The sequence below is a fragment of the Ovis canadensis genome, chromosome 22 (genome assembly GCF_042477335.2).
Source record: "Ovis canadensis isolate MfBH-ARS-UI-01 breed Bighorn chromosome 22, ARS-UI_OviCan_v2, whole genome shotgun sequence".
NCBI classification, from domain to species: domain Eukaryota; kingdom Metazoa; phylum Chordata; class Mammalia; order Artiodactyla; family Bovidae; genus Ovis; species Ovis canadensis.
Window position 1 is genome coordinate 27,624,277 of NC_091266.1, and position 23,481 is coordinate 27,647,757.

General features: G+C 39.9%; 1 pseudogene; it reads right to left on the minus strand.

The window, feature by feature from the left end:
* Positions 1-9,923: 9,923 nt before the first annotated feature.
* Positions 9,924-17,412, minus strand: LOC138427894 (protoporphyrinogen oxidase-like; annotated as a pseudogene).
* Between the last annotated feature and the right edge of the window lie 6,069 nt (positions 17,413-23,481).

Here is a 23,481-nt window from a genome sequence, read left to right on the forward strand (position 1 = left end):
ATAAATAAGATGTGGCGTATATATATAAACACGTGCGTGTGTGTGTGTGTGTGTGTGTAACAGGGTATTACTCCACCATAAGAATAAAATCTTGGTATTTGTAACATGGTTGGACCTAGATGGTATCATGCTAAGTGAAACAAGGCATAAAGAGAAAGACAAATACTCTAGGATTTCACATACGTGTAGAATCTAAAAGAACAAACAAACAAAACAACAGAAACAGTTACAGATACAGAGAACAAACAAGTGATTGCCAGAGATGAGGAAGAAACAGGTGATGGAGAGAAGAGGTACAAACTTCAATATCAAAATAAATAAGCCACAAGCATGAAATGTACAGGGTGGACAATATAGTCAATAATTATGTAATATCTTTGCATGTTGATAGATTGCAACTAGATTTATCATGGCGATTACTTTGAAGGAACAAATAGAAATATCAGATCACTAAGTTGTGTAACAGAAACTAACATAGGTCAATTATATTTCAAAATCAAACAAACTCATAGAAAAAGATTTGTGGTTAGTAGAGATAGGGAATGTGGGGTGGGCGAATTGTCCGAGGGCAGTCAAAGGAACAAACTTTCAGTTATAAAATAGATAAGTACTACATATGTAATGTACATGATAAACACTGCTGTATATTATATATGAAAGTTGATGAAAGTAAATCCTAGGAGTTCTCAAGGCAAGGAAAAAATTTCTGTATTCCTATGATTTTTTATCTATATGAGATTGATGTGCACTAAACTGACCTGCCTCTTGAGAAACCTATATGCAGGTCAGGAAACAACAGTCAGAACTGGACATGAAACAACAGACTGGTTCCAAATAGGAAAAGGAGTATGTCAAGGCTGTATATTATCACCCTGCTTATTTAACTTCTATGCAGAGTACATCATGAGAAACGCTGGGCTGGAAGAAGCACAAGCTGGAATCAAGATTGCCAGGAGAAACATCAATAACCTCAGATATGCAGATGACACCACCCTTATGGCAGAAAGTGAAGAGGAATTTAAAAGCCTCTGGATGAAAGTGAAAGAGGAGAGTGAAAAAGTTGGCTTAAAGTTCAACATTCAGAAAACTAAGATCATGGCATCTGTTCCCATCACTTCATGGGAAATAGATGGGGAAACAGTGTCAGACTTTATTTTGGGGGGCTCCAAAATCACTGCAGATGGTGACTGCAGCCATTAAATTAAAAGACACTTACTCCTTGGAAGAAAAGTTATGACCAACCTAGATAGCATATTCAAAAGCAGAGATATTACTTTGCCAACAAAGGTCCATCTAGTCAAGGCTATGATTTTTCCAGTGGTCATATATGGATGTGAGAGTTGGACTGTGAAGAAAGCTGAGAACCAAAGAATTGATGCTTTTGAACTGTGGTGTTGGAGAAGACTCTTGAGAGTCCCTTGGACTGCAAGGAGATCCATCCAGTCCATCCTAAAGGAGATCAGTCCTGGGTGTTCATTGGAAGGAGTGATGCTAAAGCTGCAACTCCAGTACTTTGGCCACCTCATGCGAAGAGTTGACTCATTGGAAAAGACCCTGACGCTGGGAGGGATTGGGGGCAGGAGGAGAAGGGGCGACAGAGGATGAGATGGCTGGATGGCATCACCGACTCGATGCACATGAGTTTGGGTGAACTCCTGGAGTTGGTGATGAACAGGGAGGCCTGGCATGCTGTGATTCATGGGGTCACAAAGAGTCGGACACGGCTGAGCGACTGAACTGAACTGAAACTTATTTATGATATTTTATGATGTATATAAGTCATAATGCCGTACAGCTTGTGTATGTGTGTTTTTTTACTAGTTGCCCAGTCATGTCCAAATCTTTGCAACCCCAAGGACTGTAGCCTACCAGGCTCCCCTGTCCATGGGTAGCCATTCCCTTCATCAGGGAATTTTTCCAATCCAGGAATCGAACCCGGGTCTCCTGCATTGCAGGTGGATTCTTTACCATCTCAGCCACCAGGGAAACCTGTTATACACCTTAAAGCTATATAATTCTGTATGTAAATTATATCTCAACAAAACTGAAAAAAAAATTAAACGTGTTATACATACACAATGAAATATTATTTGGTCATAATAAAGAAGGAAACCCTGCCTTTTGTGACAGCAGATGAAACTTGAGGACATCATGCTAAGTAAAATAAGGTAGACAGAGAAAGACAAATATTGTACGTGAAATATTAAAAAACTAAATTCACAGAAACAGAGTAAAACATTGGTTTCCAGGGGCTGGGAGGTAGGAGAAAAGGAGAGATGTTGGTAAACAGTACAAAGTTCCAGTTATAAGATTAATAAGTTCTAGGAATCTAATGTACAACATGGTAAATATAATTTCTAGTACTATATTGTATACTTGAAAATTGCTGACAGCATAGATCTTAATGTTCTCTATACAAAGACATCATAATTATAGGATACGGAGATATGGACAGACCTTATGGTAATAATTTCACAATAGATGTGTTTTTCAAATAATGATGTGTGCATGTCTGCTCAGTTGATCAGTCATGTATGACTCTTTGAAACCCCTCTTTGCAGCCCTCCAGGCTCCTCTGTCCATGGAATCATCCAGGCAAGAATATTGGAATGGATTGCCATTTCCTTCTCCAGGGGATCTTCCTGGAGATCCCAGGGATTGAACCCACATTTCCTGCATTGGCAGGAAGATTCTTTACCAGTGAGCCACCTAGGAAGCCTTCACATCATGATGCTACACACCTTAAACTTACACAATATTATATGTCAATTATATCTCAAAGCCTAGGGGAAAAGGAATTCAGGAATTATTTTAAACTGAATAAAAATCATAATACAACATAATATCTGTGGGATGTAGCTAAAGCAATGCATTGAAGAAAATGATAACACTAAATACATATCAAAAGAAAAATCAAAACAATAAAATCTCAAATTCACCTTTGCAAACAAGAAGAGAGTAAATTAAGTCAGAAATAACAAGAAAATAAAAATCAAAACAGAAATTAGTAAAATAGAAAACATAAAAATGGTAGTGAAAAGTCAATAAAGTCAAATGTTAGTTCACAGACAAGATCAATAAAATTGATAAACCTTTAGGCAAGGAAGAAAAAAGATAATACATAAAATAAAAACATCAGCCTTGAGCAAGGTAATATTACCAGCAATAATACAGGGTTAAAAGAGAATATTATAAACTTAAGCCAGTAAGTTAGACAATTTATATCAAATGAATAAAAAACTTCTTGAAAAAAACAACTAAAATCACAATTATTTGTAAATAAAGCTTATTCTGGTACAGATGTCTGCACAGGGGTGTTACCTTCAATGCCACTCCTAGTCTAGGGAGTGAAGGATGGGACCAAGATAAATTACAAATACCACAGAGCAGTCTTCTTAACAAGATTTATTAGGTTTCCTTCATTAAGTGTTCCTTTGATTGCTGAAAGCTTTTGGTTAGTTTCCAGAGTTCCACAAATTTTGATTCTGTCCCTTTTGCCAGTTTCTCTCACTGCTTTAATGGAAGGAAGTGCTTTGGGGTCCCTTATTCTGCCATTTTCGCTAATACCACCCTCTTCACATAATTATATGATTACAGCATAATCTTACCAAAACCAAGTAAGGACAACACAAGTAAAAGAAACCGTAGACCAATCAATCTCATTGACATGAACGTAAACCACCTAAATGAAATACTAATTTGTAAAAGATAGCAATAAATACACACATTATAATAAATTTGTATTTATAGCAGTTATAAATACCGGGCTGGTTTAAATACATAAAGTTTAGGAATATAAACTGCCACTAAGAAAAATTACATCATCAATACAATAGATGTTGGAAATGAATTCCTTACAAGTCAATACCATAATTAGCAGCTCTTAATTAACTATGTATAGAAGGAAAATTGTTTTCCAAAAAGGAGTATGAGCCAAAAACTTACATCAACTACTTCAATTAATGGGTAACTGCTTAGAGCCACTTGCCTTAAAAATCAAGAACAAGCTATGTGGGATAGGATGAGAAAAATAAGAAGATGTATAAGGACTGAAAATGAAAATAAACTTTCATTTTTCCCTAGAACCCCCAAGAGAATATAGACTTGATTTATTTATTTATTTTTTGCTGAAGTACAGATCATGATTTACAATATTGTATTAGGTTTAGATGTAGAGCACAGTGATTGAGCATTTTTTAAGAGATTATACTCCATTGAAAGTTATTAAAAGGTAATGACTGTAATTCTCTGTGCTATACAATATATCCTTGTTGCTTGTCCATTTTATACTTGGTAGTTTGTGTCTGTTAAGCCAATACCCCTCAGTTGCCCTTGCCGCCTTCCCTCTCCCCTTGTTTTCTATATCTATCAGTCTGTTTCTATTGTGCATAGACATTCATTTGTATTATTCTTTAGACTCCAATATAAAAGTGGTATCATACAGTATTTGTCTCCAAATAGACATTTTAGACAAGAACCCTAACCCTAACCCTAACCCTAACCCTTCAGCAAAGATTGTGAATACAAAATCAACTTAGGTCATCTGCATTTCTGTTTCCTCGAACAAATAGAAAAAAAAAATTTTAATAAACAATTTAGAGATAATTCAGTATGTCTGACCTTCAAGGAAAATATAAAACTATTTTAATTATATATGAGGACCATTACTATATCTAGGTACAACAGGACAAGATGTTATGAAGAAAACAATTCTGTCCAAATAATTCTATCAATTTCATTCCATTACAATGTGTTTTGATTTCTTAAACTGACTCCAACATTTTTTGATAAAATAAAAGACAATGAACACACAATAGTTTTTAAGAACAATGTAGAGAGAATTTTTTAAAGCTATAGCAATCAATAAAAATTTTACTGTGACAGAATCAGAAGCTTTGAAATAGAATCATGCTTACATGAAAAATTTATACCAAATCTAGCATTTCAGATCAATGGTAAGAAAAAAATAATCGATACGCGCTATAACAGAATTTAGTTAGGTTATTTCCTCACATAATGCAAGGAACTCCAGACATAATTGCACAAAGCAAACTCAAACTTACAAAAACAAACATAGGAGGAAACTTTTGTCCTTCAGTTAGTGAAGGATTTCTAAATCAAGATTTTAAAAATCTATAAGGGGAAAGTAAAATGTATGGCAGATCCTATTTTCCAAAGATGATCACAACGATATTCTCAATTCCATATGCTCTTTCTACAGTGTGATCTTGACACTCCTGCCATTAAGGGATGAGGTCTGTGTCTCCTCTCTATGAAAATGGGTGGGCTTTTGTGACTATTTTGACAAAAGAAAACACAAAATTAACAAAACCCCAAGGCCAGGGCACTAAAGGTACCACAGCTTCCTCCTTGCTTACTGAAACATATACCCTGGAGCCTAGAACTGCCAAGCAAGCAGCCCAGCTGCCTTATGCTGTTATGCCATGAAGAAACCCACACAAGATGCTAAAGATACATCATAGAAGGAATTTCTGGGACTACCTGATAAAAGTGATGCCCAATCAGCTTCTCACTGCTCCTGTTCCAGTCACCATCCCTTTGCAACCACACAAAAGATCTCTAGTCAGAGCACTCAGCTGAGCTCTTTCCAAATTACAACCCAGAAGAACCATGGGATGCAATAACAGTGTTTTAAGCCACAAAGTTATCAAGTGCACTTTATTTGGGGCTTCCCTAATAGCTTAGTTGGTAAAGAATCTCCCTGCAATGCAGGAGACCCAGGTTCGATCCCTGGATTGGGAAGATCCCCTGGAGAAGGAAATGGCAACCCACTCCAGTACTCTTGCCTGGAGAATTCCACAGACAGAGGAGCCTGGTGGGCTACAGTCCACGGGATCGCAAAGAATTGGACAAAACTGTGTGAATAACTTTTAACTTTATACAGCACTAGAAATTGGAACGCTGTGGCTATATTCAAGTTGAAAAACTTCCACTCATTCAAAATACCACAAAGAATGAAAAGATAACCCACAAATTACAAAACAATGCTTGCAACCATATAACAAAAAAAGCATCATATGCAGTGAATGGAAATAACTTCTCCAAGTAATAAGAAGCAAACCAAATTGAACAGGCAAATGATACAAACAGCCAATTCAGGTGGCTAATACCACTACGGAGAAGGCGATAGCACCCCTGGCAATACCATATGAAAAGTTGCCTAATTTAGCCAGCAAATTGGAAAATATACATGAAAATCCACATGATACCATTTCCCTCTATCATATCACAAAAACTTACAAGTTCAACAACAAACACTGGCAGAAAATGGAGACTTATCCTACACTGCCAGTGGGTGGGTTAAGTGATGTGATCAACTTTAAGAATTAAAGCTGGAGACACAGTCTATGAGTCAGAAATTCCACTCCTACATAAAAGTTCTGGAGAATTAATCTACCTGTATATCATGAAATGCATATGATAATGTTCAGAACAAAATAATTTTCCTGTTGAAAATTATTATAATATCCAAAATAGAAAAGTCAGTAATTATAGAATATTCATGAAAATAGCTGATACATAACAAAGAAAATGGGTGAATTAGAGCTGTATGTTCTTCAACATGGATGAATCTCAAACGTGTAGAATTAAAGGCGTAAGTTGAACAATATATATGAAGATCTTCATAGGAAATTTTAAATCATTTAAAGCAGCATCATCATTGTTTTCTGAGATATAAATATGTATAGAAGTATAAATAAACGTATGAGAAAGACACACCAAATTCAGGATAATGGTTACCTCCGGGAAGGGGGAAGTTGGGGTGATAAGAAAGAGTTATAGAAGTAGAATGTGGGTTGTCTACATAAAATATAATATTAATGTTTGTTACAGTTTTCTTTAGGCTTTCAGGTGCCCTGCTGCTGCTGCTGTTTAGTCATTAAGTCGTGTCCGACTATTCTGTGACTCCCATGGACTATAGTCTGCCAGGTTCCTCTGTCCATGGGATTTCTCAGGCAAGAATTACCGGAGTGGGTTGCCATTTCCTTCTCCAGGGTATCTTCCTGATCCAGAGTTCGAACACAAGTTTCCTGCTTGGTAGGCAGATTCTTTACCACTGAGCGACCTGGGAACCCCCTTCCAGTGTCTTAATATTACATAATAAATTTGATATTTTCGAAGATATGAGCAAGACCCGACACAGGGAAAAAGGTCAGCACTGAAAATGACTTTCAGAAACAGAATCATGCCTACCTGGAGTCTTACGGTCACTCATGGAGATCCAGACTTGGAGCATTACCAAGAAATACACAGATGAGGGGAAGTTGGGAGTCAGTGGACAAAACAGCGCAAATGACTGCTTGCCTGGATTCTTACTATGGATCCCTCTGGGCTGACACTCTGGCAACACTTGCAGCCAAGGCAGCTCTCATTCTCACTTGGGACAGGAAAACTTCTGTCCAATTTAAGCCCCTAGCTGCTGCCTCCAATTATCTCTGAGTTCAAGTCTCATCCAGAAGACTCCAGACAGTTGATCTGATTTCCATGTGATTCCTACAGATCCAAAAAGTCAACAAACTAAAGGGGCACTTTTAATAGGCTCTCTTACTTTTTTGTCTCAAAAAAATAAGCAAATACTGCTCTTTGGAAATTGATCAGATACTTGCCACTAGGCTTCGGTGTTGTTTGAAGCTGGTCTGGCATTCAAGCTAGGCTATACTATTCTCTTGCTGGACATAAACAACCTTATGGAACACTAATATCAGATATGATAACTCTGAGTCCATGATAAATTGAGACAAAAAAAGCCACTTCATAACTTTGTCCAAGCACAGGAAAATGCATACTCACACACTTAAAACCAAATATACCCCTTTCCTGACTGGTGTGAGAGACTGATCTTCTTTCTTTACCTACCTATTACAGCATTGTCCTTGCTCTCTTTTGCCCTTCCTACAGGTAAGATTGATTGATATAGCCAATCGTAAAATTGCTGTTTTTGACAGTACCCAACATAGAGCAAATTTTCACTTCCTTAGACCCACCTAAAAATCACTCAACCAATAGCCAAATCTTATAACAGGATCTTTCTGACACAATCTTACTGAGAGGCTCCATTAGTTCCTTATGGTGCGTGCTGTCACTCACTGCAGTGAGTAATAAACCCAACTTCAATTACATGTATATCCCTGATAGTGTTTGGCTGGAGGGCATTGACACTTGCCATCACCTATCTTCAAGGAAAGCCAATTACCTATTGAAGTGAAATCACAATTTCTCAAACTGTTCAAACAGTTATGCCTACCACTTTGAAGTACAGAAAAGTTGATAGGAAGGTGAAATACTGACTACTACCCCACATCAGAACTGTAAGTAATAATCCCCCATTTCACACAATTTCCTCCTCATTGATCATGACCATAAACATAAAAATTGCCTTCACTGGCATTTGTTTTTCATCTGAACAGAATTCAAGAACTATTTTTTTCATGGCTTGGAGACAATGGTGCAACTTGTACAAAGTCATCCAACTAGTAAGCAGAATGGAAAGGGGCCCTCAAACCAATGAACGCTGTCTAAAACCGGAGTCCACACTTCATCACTGTGTCTGTCATCTTCAAAATGATCAATAGTGGTAGTACAGAAGAGAGAGGACGAACAGTCCAACCAGAAAACAGCATGTGTGAAAAGACGAATAAGCCATCTCTCTGGGTTCCTGGCCTGGCAAATGTTTACATGTGGTTCAAGAGTAAGCTCTGTGGAGGGAGATGTGGCAAGGGATGGTGTTTGTGAGAGGGATAGTTAAATCCTAAGTTTGGCTTGGGAAGGTTAAGCAGGGTCACGTGTGTCAGATGACAACTTTGGATAGTATTTCATAGCCAACAGAGGTCTTAAGACATTGATGGAGGCAAAGGTGTGCAATCATTAGAGCTAAGTTTTGAAATGGTAACTGAACACAGTGAAAGATTAAAGAGGAGAAACAACTGATAGCCTATGGGAAACACATTTTATGAAACATGTCTCAAAATTAACAGCAAAAGGAGGCATTTATTCTATATATAAATCTCTCCACATCCAGGTTTTAAACAACCATAGTAAGCTTTCATAGCTCAGGGAGTGATAATACAGCTCAGTTAATTTATGAGTTCTAATTAGGGTTTAATTAGAAATAGGAAGCAGCTTGGTTGGAACCAGGCTTTTGCTAGCTAGCAACAAAGCTTCATCTGCATCTTTGTTACAGAATTTTTTAAAAACCCTCTATGTGCTGAATTAAGGAAGATGGTGATTTTGAGTCTGTTCTTCAAAAGCCATGGGCTCCATGAATCACCACTAGACAATATTGGAGAGAAATACCACAGGAGAGCCCCTGCATTTGTATTCCCGCTTCACTTCCCAAACCCTGTTGAAAGCCTACACCCAGAAAACTAAGGTGACAAGTAATAGATTTCATCTTGATTAAATTTAATGCTATTGGGGAGGGCATGGCAACCTATTAAAGTATTCTTGCCTGGAGAATCCCATAGACAGAGGAGCCTGGTGGGCAACAGTCCATAGGGTCACAAAGAGTCGGACATGACTCAAGTAACTTAGCACAAACTTAACACTGATCAAAGGTTAGGGACTGAAGAGAATGGGATTCTGCAAAAATGTGCCTTGGCACAACAAGGAAGACAATTTGGGAGAGATTTTGATAGATAAACTACAGGGGTGAGTGGTGGCAACAGAGATAGTGACTTGACAGCTGGAAGTATTCTCTCCAAGCAGAAGAAAAGACATCAAACAAGGATTCAGGGGCTTCCTTGGTGGTGCAGTGGATAGGAATCCACCTACCAATGCAGGGAATACGGGTTCGATCCCTGGTCCAGGAAGACCCCACATGCCATGGAGCAACTAAGCCTGTGTGCCACAACTACTGAGCCCATGTTCTAGACCCTCAAGACCCAATACTGAAGCCCATGAGCCTAAAGCCCATGCTCCACAAGAGAAGCCAACACAATAGGAAGCCCACGCACCACAATGAAGAATAGCTCCCGCTCTCCACAACCAGAGAAAGCCCGTGCAGAACAATGAAGAACCAATGTAGCTAAAAATTAACAAATTTTTAAAATAGAACAGGGATTCACCATAGCCTTATAGGAGTCAAACATAGCCTTATAAGCACGTGATGCATTTGTTCTATCCAATATATCTTATAATTATTTTCTATACTCCCTTATATCTCATGATCTTTCTCCTAGCGGGTCAGAAGAATTCACATTGTCTCTAGAAGAATTAAATCCCTTATAGCAAGATAACCAAGAAAGACAGTAAATATTGAGATTTTATTTTATTCCTAAAATAGGTTTTTCTATTAACAGAAGAAATAGTTGTGAAAGTCTTAACTCACAAGAGAAGGGTTGGCTGAAGACTCTTAATGATCAAAGGGAAAGCTGTGAAAGAGATGGGGAATGACAATAGGTTGGAAAGACAATGGAAGACATTGATTCCCCAGACCAAATGAGGATGACCTGGCCTGGGAAAGGTGGGGTGAGCTTCGAAGAGATTGTTTTAACCAAAACAGTGGCCTAGCAGAAAGCAGCAGATCTGGCAGCCTGCTGGCCTGGGAAGAAATACATTAGTTCAAGTAATACATGCATAAAATACAGTCATTGAGAAGGGTAGTGGTCAACTGTTATTTTATGGGCTTGAAAATATGTTGCATGTTATGTCAGTTGAACTTAAATGCATGAAATGAGTGTTTTTCTGGAGTGTGCCAGAGTTGCAGTGATATATGGGGACAGGGGAGAGAAGGCAGAAGTGTCTATTCTGGATTCACCTTTAAGAGTTGCTTGTGCAACCACCTCAGTTGGCATTTAGGCACGTGAACAGAGATTCAAAGCATCCCTCCAGTTTGCCTTCCCTAACCCAACTTACATGGCAACTCTACTCATGCTGATAATGTTATAATGAGCTTTGGAAGAAGAGCATAATAATAAAGCAGAATCACAAGGTGAAGAGATTAACTGGTTGCTCAAAGGGAAACCTTTGGGTGTTGAGATCATCTTGGACACACAGTTGTTGTTGTTGTTCAGTCACTCAGTCGTGTCTGATTCTTTGCGACCCCATGGAATGCAGCACACCAGGCCTCCCTGTCCTTCACCATCTCCCAGAGATTGCTTAAACTCATGTCCACTGAGTCAGTGATGTCGTCCAACCATATCATCCTCTGTCATCCCCTTCTCCTCCTGCCTTCAGTCTTTCCTAGCATCAGGGTCTTTCCTAATGAGTCAGCTCTTTGCATCAGGTAACCAAAGTATTGGAGCTTCCGCTTCAGCATCAGTCATATTCAGGACTGATTTCCTTTAGGACTGGCTGGTTGGATCTCCTTGCTGTCCACGGGACTCTCAAGAGTCTTCTCCAGCACCACAGTTCAAAAGAATCAATTCTTCGGCTCTCAGCCTTCTTTGTGGTCCAACTCTCACAACCATATATGACCACTGGAAAAACCATAGCTTCAACTAGATGAAACTTTGTTGCCAAAGTAATGTTTCTGCTTTTTAAAATGCCGACTGGGTTTGTCATAGCTTTTCATCCAAGAAGCAAGCGTCTTTTAATGTCATGGCTGCAGTAACCATCTCCAGTGTTTTTGGAGTCCAAGAAAATAAAGTGTCTCACTGTTTCCATTGCTTCTCCATCTATTAGCCATGAAGTAACGTGACCAGATGCCATTATCTTTGTTTTTCCATTCTTCTTTTTTTGACCATTGAGTTTGAAGCCAGCTTTTTCATTCTCCTCTTTCAACTTCATCAAGAGGCTCTTTAGTTCATCTTCGTTTTCTGCCATAAGGGTGGCATCATCTGCATATCTGAGGTTATTGAGTTTCTCCAGGCAACCTTGAGAACTCCAGTTTGTACTTCATCCAGCCCAGCATTTCACATGATGTACTCTGCATATAAGTTAAATAAGCAAGGTGACAATATACAGCCTTGACGTACTCCTTTTCCAGTTTGGAACCAGTCCATTGTTCCCTGTCCGGTTCTCACATTTGCTTCTTGACCTACATACAAGTTTCTCAGGAGGCAGGCCAGGTGGTCTGGTATTCCCATCTCTTTAAGAATTTTCCACAGTTTGTTGTGATGCACACAGTCAATGGCTTTAGCGTAGTCAATGAAGCAATGTTTTTCTGGAATTTTCTTGTTTTTTCTATGATCCAACGGATGTTGGCAATTTGATCTCTGGCTCCTCTGGCTTTTCTAAATCCAGCTTGTACATCTGGAAGTTCTCAGTTCATGTACTGTGGAAGCTTAGCTTGGAGAATTTTGAGCATTACTTTGCTAGCAAGTGAAATGACTGCAGTTGTGTTGTAGTTAGAGGGCAATTACTCGCTCTGGCATGGTCACAATCAGGACACAAAAAGGAAATGTCCGCTTATGATTTCATTGTATTCCTTTTCTTTCTGTTGGCATCATTGCTTGGAAAGAAATCCCAGAGCTGATGTTATACTTTGTAATTACCATCTATCATCCGTATGGATTTTTTAAAGGACATTGTAACACACCAGAATGGATAAAAGATAACTTTTCAATTTTACCTTCATGAAAAATTTACTGAATATTTTATTTATCACCAGTCATGAGAATGTTGTCTTACATTTTCTGCAGAGGTATTTTGGGGAATACCCTCAAAAGATACAGCTGCAATAAAGTGAGGAAAGTGAGACTGGGTCAGAGATGAAGTTGACCTACAATGCTGTTGCAACTAAATCTCATTCAGTCCTACAAGGAACTCTGGACCCGGAATGACCCTTCTCAGTTATCCCAAATCAAGCCTTGGGGCTGAGTCTTCATATCCTTCTTCAGTCATAGACCACAGGCCATGGCCTCTAGGGAGGGTAACCTTGGATGAGATAGTTCCCAAAAGCTCAGGGCAATTCTAGTGGAAGGCATAGCAATGATCCATTGGAAGCAAATATTTCTAGCACTGGAGGATGTGATAATGAGAGAAGCGGGCCAAGAATCTCATTATACATTACAAGCTTCACATGAAGTGCAATCAGAGTATTAACATGAGAAACTACTATCTAGGCAATGTTTCAGTTCTTGCTCTTAGAAAGACTCCATGAATGCAGGCAAGGTCCCCCATCATTGCTCCACCAGCCTACCAGCTTTCATTTACAAACCGCCGTCCCTAACAGTAAGCTACTAGAGAAATTTGGGTCTGCCTGAAAAGCGATGGATGACCACAGTGGGGGGCAAAAATACCTACATCTGTTTGTCTAGCTATCCAATCTGGAGACCATGAAAGGGAGTGAGAGGAGTGGGAGATTTATTATTTTTATTTTCCTTAGGATTTCATGTGCAAGTAAATGTAAGCCACCAAGTAAGTAAATGACAACCAACCCCAGTATTCTTGCCTGGGAATCCCCATGGACAGAGGAGCCTGGTGGGCTACAGACCATGGGGTCACAAAGAGTCAGACACGACTGAGTGACTAAGCACAGCACAATACATGCATACATATATGAACATGTTTATTTATGTGTGACTTTATTCTTATAAAGTTTCTCTTAAGCTGTTTTTCTTTAACCTTAGTGTTGTCTTTTAATACCTAGGGCTTCCCTGGTGTCTCAGATGGTAAAGAATATGCCTGCAATGCAGGTTCAGTCCCTGGGTTGGCAAGAAACCCTGGTGAAAGGAATGGCTACCCACTCCAGTATCCTTGCTTGGAGAATTCCATGGATGGAGGTGGCTGGAAGGCTATGGTCCATGGGGTCGCAGAGAGTCAGACACCAACTGAGCGACTAACATGTTAACACCTCTAATGTCTTTTGCTGATGAAATGCTAATTTTTGCTTAGAAATTATTTCCATTTAATTTTCTTCTTTTGGTTTAGTTCAAAGTAAATTCAGTATTTTTTTTTTTAGTATTGATTGATGCCTTTTTTCTTAAATTGCTTCTTGCTATTGATCTAGTCATGCTCCTCAATCTGAGTACATCCAGACAGAGATACTAACAATTGGTGGATATCACTCAATATAATTCTGTGTTGCAAACACAGAGAACAGACTTACAGACATGGCTTGTTGGAGAGGAAGGAGAAGTTGGGATATATGGAGAGAATAACATGGAAAGATACATTACCGTATGTAAAATAAGATAGCCAATGGGAATTTGCTGTATGACTCAAGAAACTCAATCCAGGTAACAACCTACAGGGGTGGGATGTGGAGGGAGGTGGGAGGGATCTTCAAGTGGGAGGGCACATGGGTAAACATATGGCTGATTCACGTTCATGTTTGGTAGAAACCAACACAAATCTGAAAGGCAATTATCCTTCAATTAAAGATAAGTAAATATTTTTAAATCAAACAGAAAAAAATACACTTCTGTGTTGGGATTTTAAATGATATTTTACTTCTATATTTTTCTATTACTTGAATTTTAAATAAATTTCATTTTTTATCAGGGCTTCCAGGTGGTGCAGTGGTAAAGAATCTGCCTGCCAAGCAGGAGTCACAAGAGATGCAGGTTCAGTCCTTGGATTGGGAAAATCCCCTGGAGAAAGCAATGGCACCCCCACTCCAGTATTTTTGCCTGGAAAATTCCATGGACAGAGGAGCCTGTTGGGCTATAGTCCATGGGGTCACAAAGAGTTGTACATGACTGAGCATCAGCACTGACCTGGCTTTGGCTACCTCTTGAACATCATCTCTCCCTATTGGGGCAGGGTTATTCCAAAGGATACAGTGTAAGAAAAGAGGGGGAGAAAGAAGGAGAAGCCATCCAGCGACTAGAAGAGTGCTCTGAGGAGCTGTATGAAGTGGAGGGTCGTCATAGGCAGCAGGAGGGTGGGGCAAGAAGGCTTCTTTTCTTAATCAAACTAAGATAAATGATAACATTACAATTTAAGAAGAAAATACAGGAGGAGGAATATGGAGCTCCAGTAAGCTTTATTTCAATACAGATAAGAGTATCTTTTTATTCCCATTTCATTATTTCAACTTCATATTGATGAAATGGAAACCAAGAACAGTATTGTAAAGTAAAATAAAGTAAAAATAAAAATTTAAAAAAAAAAAAAAAAGAACAGAGACAGTCCTGTGTCTGGTCCAAGAGAACTGAAAATTGAAACGATCAGAAGCGATAGGACTATGAGGTGGGGCTTTAACTTTCATTTCTTAATATATAGTCTTAATTTGTATATTTCCTCAAAATAAGTCTCCTGGAGGAAATATAAAATATGGATGTGAAAGTGAAGCAATTCAAATGAGCCCCCTACTGGGATTACTGAACTAACAAAAAAAAGAGCAAATTTTAATTTAATGAATAGGATAAGAGTTACTTTCCTTCATGTTTCTTACTCTGCTTTTGGAATTTGCGCTTTTTTTTTAATTACAGAAAAGAAATAAGTTTGGAAAAGTACAGGAAGATGCAGATGAAGAATAATGATCATTCATAATTTCATTTCCCAGAGGCAGCTACCATTAACATTTTAGTTTAATTTCAGGGTTTTTTCCTAAGCATTTTTATTGGCATCTGGAATCAAATAATAAGAAATATATATATATATATATATATATATATATATATATATATATATATATAGTTTTCTCTATGTAACATGATATATTGAAAAGTTCTTATGAACTTTTATACAAATAGATAATTGAAAAATCATAAAATGTAAATTAAACTCATCCTGCCACCTAGATATACACAATTTTTGTTCTGTGTACTTCCAAGCTTTCTTTTTTTCAAGCTTCAGCAACTTTTATTTTCATGGGTGAGAGAATCCCTGCCACCAGGGGCAAGAAGAAGTGGGAGCTGAGGACCAACTGTTAGGTTCTGTGCCCAAGACACAGGCTACTTTCTGATGCCTACTCTCCATACAATCATTGACAGCAAGCCCCTCATAGGAGGTTCTGGCCAGAGTCAAAGGCAGCTTCTGAGCAGCCAGGAACTGGGTTCAGTTCAGTTCAGTCACTCAGTCGTGTCCGACTCTTTGCGACCCTATGAACTGCAGCACGCCAGGCCTCCCTGTCCATCACCAACTCCTGGAGTTCACTCAGACTCACGTCCATCGAGTCAGTGATGCCATCCAGCCATCTCATCCTCTGTGGTCCCCTTCTCCTGCCCCCAATCCCTCCCAGCATCAGAGTCTTTTCCAATGAGTCAACTCTTTTCATGAGGTGGCCAAAGTACTGGAGTTTCAGCTTTAGCATCATTCCTTCCAAAGAAATCCCAGGGCTGATTTCCTTCAGAATGGACTGGTTGGATAGCTGACTCCAATTTTTGCCAGTGGCCTAATGTATACTGGGAGATAGAGTTCTGGTGTAGATGGACCAAGCAGTGACTTGGTGGCTCATTCAGTCCTTTCTCTGCCTCCTGTTGGAACAGTTCCTGAGATAAGACAGCCCCTGGCTTCTAGTGTCTGTAACCAGGAACCTCCCAGCATCAAAGTCACTCTGAGGCCAGGGGGTTCCCATCCTGCTCAGGGAAAGCAACGGAGTCATACACAATTCCCGGGATGACTGGGTCTTCTGAGGATGGCACCAAATGTCCAACACCCTGGACAGGCAGACGAGCTCCTTGGTACTGCAGATTCACCATAGCCACAGTCACAGCAGTGATGGTACTCAGGGCATAGGCCAGAGGTACAGCCTCAGCAGAGAGCAGCTTGCTGAGCACTGAAGCTGGAATGGCACTAATAACGTGGTCCACCTCCAGGCTGCTGTCCTCTAGAGACACCTTCCAGCGCCTTTCTGCCTATAGACTGAGCCCACAGACTGGCTGGCCTTGGAGAACACGGACTCCCCTACTAGTCAGGTGGGCCTTGAGGGCCTGGAGCAATGTCTCCAGCCCTCCACGGAGTGACCACTGGCACCAGCACTCAGCCCAAGCTTGGCGAATAAGCTGAACCCAGCTGTGGGCCCCACCCTGCCCCGAGCAGCAGCCCCAGTTATATGGAACGATGGGTTTGCTCAGCTTGGAAGAGACTGAGAAAGCAGGACCTGATGCTGAGCTCGCGGCACCTCAGAAGCAGGGCGCGCTGGGCAAGACTGTGCACAGTCTCATCAGGGTCTTTGCCACGAGAGGTGGTCAAATCCCTCAGCCCAGCCCGGAACAGAGGTTTGGAGAAGGGAGATGAAGGGCAGAGGAGCCCCCTGATGCCAGAGGGCAAGGCATGCAGAGCACCACCTACATACAGGAACCTGTTCTGGGCAGCTAGATGACCTCCCGGGAAGGCAACACTTCTGAGTTCAAGCCAAGCTCAGAAACCAGGCTCCCAGGGCTGCCCACAGGCCAAATTCCTTGAGGTCCAAGTTCAAAAATTACACTGTCTGGCCCTTGTACTGAGCGGATCCAGCCTCCCAGGCACTCACTGCCCTCCACCAAGACCACCTGGCGGGTCGGGGGGCCCAGATTAGTAACTCACAGTCAAGCCGCTGATCCTTCTACCCAGCACAACCATGGTCCAGCCCGTGAAGAAAGCTGTGGGTGAAGAGGCACCACGAGGAGAATGAGAAAAATGAGGTGAAAGGAGAAGGTCGAGGTCTCAGCACATCACCCCACTGGCATTCCTCCCCACTGGGGAGGTGGGTAAGGGCCACACACATGCTGTCTGCTCGCAAGGGCTCGGGGATCCAGCTGGACTCCTGTATTCTGAAGCTCTTCCCCTCCCACTCCTCTCAAGCTATTTTTAATAGTGAAATTAAACAGAACCTTCTGACCAGTTTCTTAAAAATAGATCATAACCAAACCAGGTATCTGTACATTTTCTGTTATTAAAAAACAAATTAAAATGTTTAAGGCACATTTTTGCTTATATTGGACACTTTCCCAATTATTTCCTCAGGAGAAACATCTAAAGGTGAAATGGTTCCATCAAACTGTAGTAACATTTTTAATACGATATCCAAGACTTCTGAAAGGCTGTACAAATGCGTAGTTGTACTGAAAGTACAACTAGGCATTAGGTACTGAAAGTACCTAAGAATGTTTGTTTCACAAGTGGCAATTTTGAATATTTCTATTACATTTAGTTTTGTAATTTAGTAGGAAAAAGCCTTTATTGTCTTAAATTGCATGCCTTTGATTACTATCAAGTCTAAATATTTTCACAGAATTACTATATTTTCTTCTATTTCTATACTTTACATATTTTTATTGATATGCTTATTCATTATAACCATTTAAAATGTGAGTCAACTTTCCTTCTTTATCATTTATGCTTTTAATACACTCATAATCATTTTTCTCATCTAATTGAATTGGCTAATATTAAAGAGTAAAGTTAAATAGTAATTAATACCAGAAGTTTTTTTTCACCTTTTCGTACAGTTCATGGGGTTCTCAAGGCAAGAATACTGAAGTGGTTTGCCATTGTCTTCTCCAGTGGACCACATTCTAGCAGTCATGAATGGATGTGAGAGTTGGACCATAAAGAAAGCCGAGTGCCAAAGAATTGATGCTTTTGAACTGTGGTGTCAGAGAGGACTCTTGAGAGTCCCTTGGACTGCAAGGAGATCCAACCAGTCAATCATAAAAGAGATAAGTCCTGAATATTCATTGGAAGGAGTGATGCTGAAGCTGAAATTCCAATACTTTGGCTACCTGACGCAAAGAGCTGACTCATTAGGAAAGATCCTGATGCTGGGACAGACTGAAGGGGATGACAGAGGATGAGATGGCTGGATGACATCACCAACTCAATGGACATGAGTTTGAGCAAGCTTCCAGAGTTGGTGATGGACAGGGAAAACTAATGTGCTGCAGTCCATGGGGTCACAAAGAGTCAGTCATGACTGAGCAACTGAACTGAACAGAAGCTTTGCTCTTATCATGGTTTTAATGAGACGAAATCTAGTCTTTCAACAACTAAACATGCCTGATAGTTTGAGATTATTTTTTGCATATCAATTTCATCTAATCCTATTTCACTAAACTTATTTTTTTAATCAGGATGTGTTTCAAATTTCAAATGCCTTTTTAGCATCTATCGATATATTTTTTATTGATAATGTAAAAAGCAATTAACTACTTTTTCTAATATTGAATCTCACTGCGTTCTTGAAATTCATCCTCCTTGGCACCTAATGTTTGAGTCTGTTCAATCTGTTATGTTCTCATTTTCAAAAATACCAGTTGTGCATATTTTAGACCTCCCTTATTTACCTTTTATATCTATAATAAATCATAGAATGACCCCTGTTTGTTTCCAAGGCAAACCATTCAATATCCCAGTAATCCAAATCTATGCCCCAAACACTAATGTCAAAGAAGCTGAAGTTAAATGGTTCTATGAAGACCTATAAGACCTTTCAGAACTAACACCTAAAAAAGATGTCCTTTTCATCATAGGGGACTAGAATGCAAAAGTAGGAAGTTAAGAGATACCTGGAGTAACAGGGAAGTTTGGCCTTGGAGTACAAAATGAAGCAGGGCAAAGGATAACAGAGTTTTGCCAAGAGAAAGCACTGGTCATAGCAAACACCCTCTTCCAACAACACAAGAGAAGACTCTACACATGGACATCATCAGATAGTCAATACCAAAATCAGATTGATTATTTTCTATGAGCCTAAGATGGACAAGCTATATATTGTCAGCAAAAATAAGACCAGGAGCTGACTGTGGCTCAGATCATGAACTCCCTATCGCAAAATCCAGACTTAAATTGAAGTAGGGAAAACCACTAGACCATTCAGGTATAATCTAAATCAACTCCCTTATGATTATACAGTGGAAGTGACAAATAAATTCAAGGGATTAGACCTGACAGAGAACCAGAAGAACTATAGATGGAAGTTTGTAACATCATACAGGAGGCAGTGATCAAAATCAGCACCAAGAAAAAGAAATGCAAAAAGGCAAAATGGTTGTCTGAGGAGTCCTTACAAATAGCTGAGAATAGTAGAGAAGCAAAAGCAATGAAGGAAAAGAAAGATATACCCATCTAAATGCAGAGTTCCAAAGAATAGCAAGAAGAAATACAAAAGCCTTCCTAAGTGATCAAAACAAAGAAATAGAGAAAAACAATACAATGGGAAAGACTAGAGATCTCTTCAAGAAAACTAGAGATACCATGGGAACATTTCATGCTTCTCTTGTGGCTCAGCTGGTAAAGACTACACCTGCAGTGTGGGAAACCTGGATTCAATCCCTGGGTTGGGAAGATCCCCTGGAGAAGGGAATGATACCCACTCTAGTTATCTGGCCTAAAGAATTCCATGGACAGAATAATCCATGGGGTCACAGAGTTGGACATGACTGAACGACTTTCACTTCACTTCACTTCAAAGGAACATTTACGCAAAGATGGGCCCAAGAAGAGACAGAAACAGCATGGACCTACAGAAACAGAAGAGATTAAGAAGAAGTGGTAAGACTGCACAGAAGAATTACACAGGAAAAAAAAAAATCTTAATGACCCAGATACCCATGACGGTGTGATCACCACCTAGAGCCAGAAATCTTGGAGTGTGAAGTGGGCCTTAGGAAGTATCACTACAAACAAAGCTAGTGGAGGTGATGGAATTCCAGCTGAGCTATTTCAGATCCTAAAAGATGATGCTGTGAAAGTTTTGTACTCAATATGCCACAAATCTGGAAGACTCAGCAGTGGTCACAGGACTAGAAAAGGTCAGATTTCATTCCAATCCCAAAGAAGGGAAATGCCAAAGATTGTTCTAACTAACGCACAATTTCATTCATTTCACATGCTAGCAAAGTAATGCTCAAAATTCTCCAAGCTAAGCTTCCAGAGTAAGTGAACCAAAAACTTCCAGATCTTCAAGCTGGATTTAGAAAAGGCAGGGGAACCAGATATCTAATTGCTAACATCTGTTTGATCATAGAAAAAGCAGAGAATTCCAGAAAAACATCTCCTTCTTCTTCCCTGACTATGCTAAAGCCTTTGACTGTGTGGATCACAACCAGCTGTGGAAAATTATTAAAGAGATGGGAATACCAGACCACCTGGCCTGCCTCCTGAGAAACTTGTATGCAGGTCAAGAAGCAAACATTAGAATCTGACATGGAACAAAAGACTGGTTCCAAATTGGGAAAGGAGTATGTCAAGGCTGCACATTGTCACCCTGCTTATTTAACTTCTATCAGAGTACACCATGAGAAATGCCAGGCTGGATGAATCACTAGCTGGAATCAAGCTTGCCCAGAGAAACATCAATAATCTCAGATATGCAGATGACACCACCCTTATGGCAGAAAGCAAAGAGGAACTAAAGAGCCTCTTGATGAAGGTAAAAGAAGAGAGTGAAAAAACTGGCTTGAAACTCAACATTCAAAAAATGAAAATCTTGGCATCTGGTCCCATCACTTCATGGCAAACAGATGGGGAAACAATGGAAACAGTGAGACACTTTATTTTGGGAGGGCTCCAAAATCACTGCAGATGGTGACTGCAACCATGAAATTAAGACACTTCCTTCTTGGGAGAAAAGCTATGAGACACCTAGACAGCATATTAAAAAGCAGAGATATCACTTTGCTGACAAAGGTCCACGCAGTCAAAGCTGTGGTTTTTCCAGCAGTCATGTATGGATGTGAGAGTTGGACCATAAAGAAAACTGAAAGTGAAAGTTGCTCAGTCCTGTCCAGCTCTTTGTGACCCCATGGACTATACCCCATGGACTATTCTCTAGGCCAGAATACTGGAGTAGGTAGCCTTTCCCCTCTCAGGCGATCTTCCCAACCCAGGGATTGAACCCAGGTCTCCCACATTGCAGGCAGATTCTTTACCATCTGAGCCACAAGGGAAGACCAAGAATACTGGAGTGGGCAGCGTATCCCTTCTCCAGGGGATTTTCCTGACCTGGGAATCAAACCAGGGTCTCCTGCATTGCAGGAAGATTCTTTACCAGCTGAACTATAAGGGAAGCTGCAAAGAAAGCTGAGCACTGAAGAGCTGATGCTTTTGAACTGTGGTGTTGGAGAAGACTCTTGAGAGTCCCCTGGACTGTAAGGAAATCAAACCAGTCAATCCTAAAGGAAATAAATGCTGAATATTCATTGGAAACAAAGATGCTGAAGCTCCAATATTTTGGCCATCTGATGCAAAGAATGACTCATTGGAAAAGACCCTGATGCTGAGAAAGATTGACGGCAAGAGGAGAAGGGGAACACAGAGGGTGAGAAGTTTGGATGACATCACCAACTCAATGGACATGAGTTTGAGCAAGCCCCAGGAGACAGTGAAGGACAGGGACACCTGGTGTGCTGCAGTCCATGGGGTCCCAAAGAGTCAGACACAACTGAGCAACTGATCAATAACAATAAATGTTTAATAAACCTTTATTCTTTTTGCTCCATTTTAGATGATCTTCCAAGCCATCCATTCTATCTCTGCTTGAGTTTGTTATTATTCTACCTTTTGTTACTTGTATTCTGTAATGTGTAAGGTTTCTTTTCTATTCCTTTTGAACTTTCCAACTGGCTTTTCGGATTATCCTGTTATCAGATAATCATCTGAGCTTGTCTTATTTTCAGAATGGCATTATCGACACTTTAATGGATAACAAAAAAAGAGAGAATTACTAAACTGAACCCTTCCTGTCTTTCTTCAGGCAATTCATTTAACAACATATATTGTTGATGTCCTTTTGTTTAATACTTTTACAAAATTTTGTATAATTTATCTGCTAGATTCCAGATGAAGAACATTCTATGGAGGAATACGATGTGATCTGGCAATCTGCAGTTTCCCCTTTGATCTCCATTACTTTCTCACTATTTTATTGACCTAGGGAAAAGTATAATAGAATTGGAAGGAAGAAGGAGAAGGCAAGTCACAGAGGGTTTTAATGAAAAATACAGACTCTGGAACTTCCCAGGTGGTGCTAGTGATTTTTTAAAAAAAAAAAAAAAAGGAAAGAAAACCACCTATCAATGAGACAGAGGAAACACAGGTTCAATTCCTGGACCAGGCAGATTCCCTGGAGAAGGGCATGGCAACCCACCCAGTATTCTTGCCTGGAGAATCCCATGGATGGAGGACACTCATGGGCTACAGTTCATAGGGTCACAGAGAGTCAGACTCAACTGAAGCAACTTAGCAGGCATGCTACTTACTAGCTCAAGATTCAGTAACTAGTATTTTTACTTCTGTATCTTTTTTATCTGTAAAATGGGGATAGTAATAACTCTTTGATAGGTTATGAAAATTTAGCAAGATAACATTTAGTCTCGAGTAGCACCTCTCACATACTAATTGTTGCATAAAGGTTAACATTATTAACTATTATATGGCCCTGTAACCTCTCTGATGCAATCAGCAACTTCAACTTTCCTTTTCTTGGGTTCCTCTCCCCAACCCCAGGTACCTACTTCAACTAGGAGGCTGGTCAGAGAAGGCAGAAATGCCTAGAAATGCCATAATAAGGTATATTGTTCAGCTGTACTTCCTTGCATTTTTGTGGTTTTGAACCAAGTCTCTACACGGACAATCCACGTCTCCCATAAGTGTTCCATTCCTTATTTTGCAGGTCAAGAGTACCTCTCAGCAAAATCTGGCCAGTGCTTT